The sequence below is a fragment of the Pseudophryne corroboree genome, chromosome 10, assembly GCF_028390025.1.
Source record: "Pseudophryne corroboree isolate aPseCor3 chromosome 10, aPseCor3.hap2, whole genome shotgun sequence".
NCBI lineage: Eukaryota > Metazoa > Chordata > Amphibia > Anura > Myobatrachidae > Pseudophryne > Pseudophryne corroboree.
In genome coordinates, this window is record NC_086453.1 from 316566628 (window position 1) to 316575851 (window position 9224).

The 9224-nt window shown below is 39.9% G+C and overlaps 1 pseudogene; it reads left to right on the forward strand.

Annotated features, from left to right (window-relative positions):
- Positions 1-3975: 3975 nt before the first annotated feature.
- LOC134968240 (5S ribosomal RNA) lies at positions 3976-4094 on the forward strand (annotated as a pseudogene).
- Positions 4095-9224: the final 5130 nt, after the last annotated feature.

Sequence of the window (9224 nt, forward strand, 5' to 3'; positions counted from 1 at the left end):
ACATCACTTCCTTTTAGTTTGGGTATAAACATGGTCTGTCTCTAGTCTCAAATCACCCCTTGATGAAGTCCAGATAGGACGAAACGCGTTGGGTGCTACTCTTTGGTCGAACCTCACCACAAAGTTAAGCTATTTTGATTCCTCTTTTTTATATCCTTTTGAACGCTTTATTTCTTTTTGTGCTTTTTAAACTTTTTAAGTATTTTTTACCCTCTGTGTTAAAGTGATACTTCAAGAGTTTTTTTAGTAATACATCTAGTTTTATGTCACCATGCTCTTTTCTTTTTAAATTTTAATAATCTTTTTTAATTTTGTTTTTTTTGTATAGGGTCATATATATATCTTTTTATTTGAGCTTGTATGTTTTTATAACCAGTTTGTATAGTGCGTCCCACTGCAATAAATTTGTACACATTTTTATATCATCATTCTGTTTTTTAGCATTTATTCGGTACCATTGGTCGCTCTCTACCACCTCATCCTTTGTCCACATAACCATTTTCATAGGTAACGGTACCAATACCTATATCTATTTGAGGTAACGAGCTGACACCCTGATATACTAAAGGGAGTGCCAACACACTAAGCAGATTTTTACACAATACTTGCAGGGTTCCCATTCTAGTGTTAACAGATAAGATACTGCATCCGTGGCGCTGATATCTTTCCAGTACACATTTTCTCTCTTGGTATTATTGCTTTCAGCCGCCTGGAGGAGACCAGTATCACACACAGCATGTTTGGAACAAAGGAACGCACTAACAAAAGGAGTAACTTATGTCAAAAGATTTTTAATGAAACTGCCACTCCAGAGATTGAACATAACACTAACAATCTCGACGACATGTTTTGGAGCATAGAAAGACTCCTGACAAAGGAAGTCAAGGCATGGTGGGACATCAGGGGCCTGGAACACTATGTTAGTGTAAATAGGATCCCCAGAGGACTCAGGCTATCGAAACAACCAACCTTTGGTATGGACAATCAGGACTTTATGAAGGAATGGGACAACACATCACATAACTGTTCCATTAACCTCATGAAACTGCTAATAGCAGAAAAGAAACGCATTATCTCAGACCTGGAATTAGAGATTAAGGAGGCTGAGAACAAAATGGAGACGCATAAGGATAAAGAGGATTTTAGAATCAATGAAAAGGTTCTAAACAAAAACTAGAACGTATAGAGGAAGAAGTGATCAAGAATAAAGAAAAGAAGTTTACTAGAGACAGACAGGACTATGAGAACAATATGGTGAAGAACTGGAGTAGGTTCAACAGAGGAGAACGACAGGAGCCAAAAGGAACTAGGGACCATTGGCAATCCATCCCAAAAAACAGAGAAATCCACAGACTAATACAAGGGGAAAGCCTTTGAACCCTATCAGAACCACCAATAGATTCTCAACACTACAGAGATTGGACTCTAACATAGAGGAACCTTTTTTATCACCAAGCACTTCTCATCATCTCAAGGCACGGCAAGGACAACAGAAAAATGGAGACCACCAACATATCGCCACGGAAAAGAAGGTTCGAAGAAGAAGAGGATTCCGTGGGGGTAGGAGGAAAGAACCTGTTCAAAAGACGAAATCTAGAGTAGAACCGGCAACTTCAAAAGGTATCTACAACCTCTCCAGCCACGTATTGACAGAACATGAAACCACCTTGCTAAATAAAGGTCTTTCGTTTGCACCCACCAAAGGAATGAATAAGTTTGATGTCTTCATTGACTTAAACAAATTTATACGGAAAATCACCCTCAAACGTCATTTCCTTAAAAAGGAGGATGCAATTATACAAAACTATGAACAATCAAAATCTGGTCTAAAGCCCACTTCTAAATTTTACCCCCTTGAATCCAAGGGACACTATGTGGGCCTGTTCTATGATTTAGTAAAGAAGGACCTCTGTGACACTACCACCACGCATATTAAGGAAAGAAATCTCACGAATAGAGAAACAGAAGCAGTCAAAAGACTTCAGGAGAATAAGAATATTGTTGTAAAAGCGGCTGACAAAGGGGGGGGGGTTGGTCATTATGGATAGAGAAGCCTATACCATAGAAGCTAACAGATTACTGGGTGATAGATCCTCATATATTCCATTACAAAACGACCCTAAGGAAACCTTTGTAGAAGAATTGAGGACAATGCTTTTAAAAGGTTTTAGACGTGAAATTATCACTAAAGAGGAATTCCAGTATCTTTTAAATTCCAACCCCACTACCCCCATTTTTTACTTTCTCCCGAAAATACATAAGTCTCTGGAAAATCCCCCGGGAAGACCCATAGTGGCAGGTATCGATTCCCTGACTTCACATCTCTCAGAGTACGTAGACCTATTTTTAAGAAAATATGTCATGGACCTACCTGCTTATCTGAAGGATACTACAACGGTTCTGAACCTGATGGAGAATTTCCAGTGGAAGGATACATATAGATGGGTCACAATAGATGTGCAATCTTTATACACTTGCATAGAACATGACAAAGGGATTGAAGCCTGCAACGAATTCCTCAGCAAGGACCATCTAATCACAGAGGATCACAGAGTTTTCCTGTGCGAAATTATGCTCTTTATTTTAAAACATAATTATTTTAAGTTTTTAGATGGATTTTATCTCCAGATCTGTGGCACAGCTATGGGGACTATTTTTGCACCTAGCTTTGCGAATCTTTTTATGGGACAATGGGAGAACAAATATATTTTCACAAACAACCCGTACCAACACAACATCATTTTTTATAAACGATACATTGATGACATTTTAATTGTATGGGAAGGAGATCAACAGGTTTTTAAAGAGTTTTTAACACATATCTCGGCAAACAACATGAATCTCAGCTTCACGGCTGTGGAGGACACCGAAAGAATTGAATTTCTGGACCTGGTCCTGACACACTCAGGTAGTGAAATTATCACGAGCAACTTCATCAAGAAAGTAGACATGAATAGCTACGTGCACTACAAGAGTAATCACCGACAACAGTGGAAAGACAACATCCCATTCTCTCAGTTTAATAGAATAGCACGTAACTGTAAGAGAAATGAAGAAAGAGATCAGCAATTGGAAGTTTACAAGGAGAGATTCAAGGAAAAGGGGTACCCTGCACAACTCCTGGAAGGAGCTATGGCTAGAACCAAAGAATTAGAAAGAGGTGAACTTCTGAAATACAAACCCAAGGAAAACAGGGAAGACAATGTTAAGTTCATCACGACATACAGCAGGCATGAGAAATTTATCAGACAAACACTCAAAAAATACTGGCACATCCTATTGATGGACCCTATCTTAAAGGATTACCTTACCAAAGAACCCAAATTAGTGTTTCGAAAATCACAAAGCTTGAAGGACCTGGTAGCACCCAGCATGCTAAGAAACCCTGAAACTAGGAACCCCATGCCGAAATGTGTGGGCAGTTTTAAGTGTGGAAAGTGCAATATTTGCAAGTACCTTCATCATAACAGAAAATCCTTCAACAACACCAACACTAAGAAGGAATACCGTATCAAACAGTTTATTAATTGTAACACACCATCTGTAATATATCTTCTGGAATGTCCTTGCGGTCTAAAGTACATTGGCAAAACCAAAAGAATCTTGAAACTTCGCATCCAAGAACACATTAGGAATATAAAGAACAAAGTCCTCACACATGCAGTATCGAGACATTTTCATCAATGCCACAACTCGGATCCAGAGACACTAACTTTTAAAGGCATCGAACTGGTATCGTTGGGAGAAAGAGGAGGAGATCTTTCCAACCTCCTCTCCAGAAGGGAAATGTTCTGGATTTATGAATTGAATACTCTCCACCCGGATGGCTTCAACGAAGTATACGAGATAGCACCCTTCTTGTAACGTAAGCCATCCCTCCTTTTTATACATCCTCGGTCCCCCCCCCTCCCCCCCCCCTACATTCCCTCCCCAGTCCCCTCTTTTTCCTTGGTCTACAGTGACCCTCTGCTTCCTCATTACAGCCATACCACACTGGACATGCCCAATTCCGGCCGATCTTGGAAGCGAAGCAGTGTTGGGCCTGGCCAGTACCTGGATGAGTGACCTCCAGGGGAGACTAGGTGCTGTAAAAAATGATCGCACAGGAAACCTGAATCCCAGGGATATTCCGATCTCTACCCCTATTTTTGCCTCTCTGTTGTCCCTACATTATCTATCCTGTTCCTTGCTTTAACGAAGCCGATTATCTCTCGTCATCAGCCTGCTGTATACACTCAAGGTCTCTCCTCACATTTCCACATTACTATTACTATCATACCAGCCTGGAGACGCCCAATGCCGTCCAAACTTTGGAAGCTAAGCAAGGCTGGGCTCGGCTAGTACAAGGATGGGAGACCCACTTGGAAGCCCGGGTGTTGTAAATGCATAGTGGAAAAATTGTGTATACCTAAGAAATTCTGTATACTTAACAACTCACAAATGATGCCCTTATAATATGAAAACTATTCTATTTGTTCCAGTGTATCACCAGAGATTGTACCCTTAATTGTGGACTACCTTTATATTATATTTACCCTTTTATAAGCAATGTATGTTATATATGTACATAGGACTCTATCTCTCCCACTTATAACTGTCTCATGTTGGTCTATTTTATGAGCACAATTCTACCAGTAAATATTAGATCCTTAAATCCCTCAATACCATACAGTCCTAATGAAATAAATGCGTCTGTTTTATTTGTATTTATTGACCATTTTTTCTGAATATATCCTTCCTCTGTTTTATATCCGATCTGGAGATGACCAAGTTTTGGATCCAATTGACACACAGACAATATTCCGTTTAATCAGACTCTTAAAACATGTCCGCCGCAGGAATGTATCATCCTACTCAAGAATGTCCGCTGTGCATTCAGAATCCAGTAATATGGCTGCCGCAAGAAAGTGTTGTTCAACCTTCACATAACACGTCCGCCGGGTAACCAGGCAACCGTCCGAGAGGATAACAACAACAGTACTGTCCGCCGCACAGGACCAACGCATGCGCAGTACGATGCGCCGGATACCGGATGTGGGGCGGATATGACGTCACACAGAGCCCGGACCGGAAGTCCGCGGCTCTGAGCGTCTTTTATGGATTGTAGCTGTTCCTTTCATTATTTCTCACCCGTTTTTCTTCTCCAAAGCTCCAATCATTAATTGTAACTTACATGCTGTGCAATACATATTTTTGGGCAATATCTGAATAGTCATGTTAATTGATCACAGGAAGTGATGCGTACATCACTTCCTTTTAGTTTGGGTATAAACATGGTCTGTCTCTAGTCTCAAATCACCCCTTGATGAAGTCCAGATAGGACGAAACGCGTTGGGTGCTACTCTTTGGTCTAACCTCACCACAAAGTTAAGCTATTTTGATTCCTCTTTTTTATATCCTTTTGAACGCCTTTTATTTCTTTTTGTGCTTTTTAAACTTTTTAAGTATTTTTTACCCTCTGTGTTAAAGTGATACTTCAAAGTTTTTTTAGTAATACATCTAGTTTTATGTCACCATGCTCTTTTCTTTTTAAATTTTAATAATCTTTTTTAATTTTGTTTTTTTTGTATAGGGTCATATATATATCTTTTTATATGAGCTTGTATGTTTTTATAACCAGTTTGTATAGTGCGTCCCACTGCAATAAATTTGTACACATTTTTTATATCATCATTCTGTTTTTTAGCATTTATTCGGTACCATTGGTCGCTCTCTACCACCTCATCCTTTGTCCACATAACCATTTTCATAGGTAACGGTACCAATACCTATATCTATTTGAGGTAACGAGCTGACACCCTGATATACTAAAGGGAGTGCCAACACACTAAGCAGATTTTTACACAATACTTGCAGGGTTCCCATTCTAGTGTTAACAGATAAGATACTGCATCCGTGGCGCTGATATCTTTCCAGTACACATTTTCTCTCTTGGTATTATTGCTTTCAGCCGCCTGGAGGAGACCAGTATCACACACAGCATGTTTGGAACAAAGGAACGCACTAACAAAAGGAGTAACTTATGTCAAAAGATTTTTAATGAAACTGCCACTCCAGAGATTGAACATAACACTAACAATCTCGACGACATGTTTTGGAGCATAGAAAGACTCCTGACAAAGGAAGTCAAGGCATGGTGGGACATCAGGGGCCTGGAACACTATGTTAGTGTAAATAGGATCCCCAGAGGACTCAGGCTATCGAAACAACCAACCTTTGGTATGGACAATCAGGACTTTATGAAGGAATGGGACAACACATCACATAACTGTTCCATTAACCTCATGAAACTGCTAATAGCAGAAAAGAAACGCATTATCTCAGACCTGGAATTAGAGATTAAGGAGGCTGAGAACAAAATGGAGACGCATAAGGATAAAGAGGATTTTAGAATCAATGAAAAGGTTCTAAACAAAAAACTAGAACGTATAGAGGAAGAAGTGATCAAGAATAAAGAAAAGAAGTTTACTAGAGACAGACAGGACTATGAGAACAATATGGTGAAGAACTGGAGTAGGTTCAACAGAGGAGAACGACAGGAGCCAAAAGGAACTAGGGACCATTGGCAATCCATCCCCAAAAAACAGAGAAATCCACAGACTAATACAAGGGGAAAGCCTTTGAACCCTATCAGAACCACCAATAGATTCTCAACACTACAGAGATTGGACTCTAACATAGAGGAACCTTTTTTATCACCAAGCACTTCTCATCATCTCAAAGGCACGGCAAGGACAACAGAAAAATGGAGAACCACCAACATATCGCCACGGAAAAGAAGGTTCGAAGAAGAAGAGGATTCCGTGGGGGTAGGAGGAAAGAACCTGTTCAAAAGACGAAATCTAGAGTAGAACCGGCAACTTCAAAAGGTATCTACAACCTCTCCAGCCACGTATTGACAGAACATGAAACCACCTTGCTAAATAAAGGTCTTTCGTTTGCACCCACCAAAGGAATGAATAAGTTTGATGTCTTCATTGACTTAAACAAATTTATACGGAAAATCACCCTCAAACGTCATTTCCTTAAAAAGGAGGATGCAATTATACAAAACTATGAACAATCAAAATCTGGTCTAAAGCCCACTTCTAAATTTTACCCCCTTGAATCCAAGGGACACTATGTGGGCCTGTTCTATGATTTAGTAAAGAAGGACCTCTGTGACACTACCACCACGCATATTAAGGAAAGAAATCTCACGAATAGAGAAACAGAAGCAGTCAAAAGACTTCAGGAGAATAAGAATATTGTTGTAAAAGCGGCTGACAAAGGGGGGGGGGTTGGTCATTATGGATAGAGAAGCCTATACCATAGAAGCTAACAGATTACTGGGTGATAGATCCTCATATATTCCATTACAAAACGACCCTAAGGAAACCTTTGTAGAAGAATTGAGGACAATGCTTTTAAAAGGTTTTAGACGTGAAATTATCACTAAAGAGGAATTCCAGTATCTTTTAAATTCCAACCCCACTACCCCCATTTTTTACTTTCTCCCGAAAATACATAAGTCTCTGGAAAATCCCCCGGGAAGACCCATAGTGGCAGGTATCGATTCCCTGACTTCACATCTCTCAGAGTACGTAGACCTATTTTTAAGAAAATATGTCATGGACCTACCTGCTTATCTGAAGGATACTACAACGGTTCTGAACCTGATGGAGAATTTCCAGTGGAAGGATACATATAGATGGGTCACAATAGATGTGCAATCTTTATACACTTGCATAGAACATGACAAAGGGATTGAAGCCTGCAACGAATTCCTCAGCAAGGACCATCTAATCACAGAGGATCACAGAGTTTTCCTGTGCGAAATTATGCTCTTTATTTTAAAACATAATTATTTTAAGTTTTTAGATGGATTTTATCTCCAGATCTGTGGCACAGCTATGGGGACTATTTTTGCACCTAGCTTTGCGAATCTTTTTATGGGACAATGGGAGAACAAATATATTTTCACAAACAACCCGTACCAACACAACATCATTTTTTATAAACGATACATTGATGACATTTTAATTGTATGGGAAGGAGATCAACAGGTTTTTAAAGAGTTTTTAACACATATCTCGGCAAACAACATGAATCTCAGCTTCACGGCTGTGGAGGACACCGAAAGAATTGAATTTCTGGACCTGGTCCTGACACACTCAGGTAGTGAAATTATCACGAGCAACTTCATCAAGAAAGTAGACATGAATAGCTACGTGCACTACAAGAGTAATCACCGACAACAGTGGAAAGACAACATCCCATTCTCTCAGTTTAATAGAATAGCACGTAACTGTAAGAGAAATGAAGAAAGAGATCAGCAATTGGAAGTTTACAAGGAGAGATTCAAGGAAAAGGGGTACCCTGCACAACTCCTGGAAGGAGCTATGGCTAGAACCAAAGAATTAGAAAGAGGTGAACTTCTGAAATACAAACCCAAGGAAAACAGGGAAGACAATGTTAAGTTCATCACGACATACAGCAGGCATGAGAAATTTATCAGACAAACACTCAAAAAATACTGGCACATCCTATTGATGGACCCTATCTTAAAGGATTACCTTACCAAAGAACCCAAATTAGTGTTTCGAAAATCACAAAGCTTGAAGGACCTGGTAGCACCCAGCATGCTAAGAAACCCTGAAACTAGGAACCCCATGCCGAAATGTGTGGGCAGTTTTAAGTGTGGAAAGTGCAATATTTGCAAGTACCTTCATCATAACAGAAAATCCTTCAACAACACCAACACTAAGAAGGAATACCGTATCAAACAGTTTATTAATTGTAACACACCATCTGTAATATATCTTCTGGAATGTCCTTGCGGTCTAAAGTACATTGGCAAAACCAAAAGAATCTTGAAACTTCGCATCCAAGAACACATTAGGAATATAAAGAACAAAGTCCTCACACATGCAGTATCGAGACATTTTCATCAATGCCACAACTCGGATCCAGAGACACTAACTTTTAAAGGCATCGAACTGGTATCGTTGGGAGAAAGAGGAGGAGATCTTTCCAACCTCCTCTCCAGAAGGGAAATGTTCTGGATTTATGAATTGAATACTCTCCACCCGGATGGCTTCAACGAAGTATACGAGATAGCACCCTTCTTGTAACGTAAGCCATCCCTCCTTTTTATACATCCTCGGTCCCCCCCCCTCCCCCCCCCCTACATTCCCTCCCCAGTCCCCTCTTTTTCCTTGGTCTACAGTGACCCTCTGCTTCCT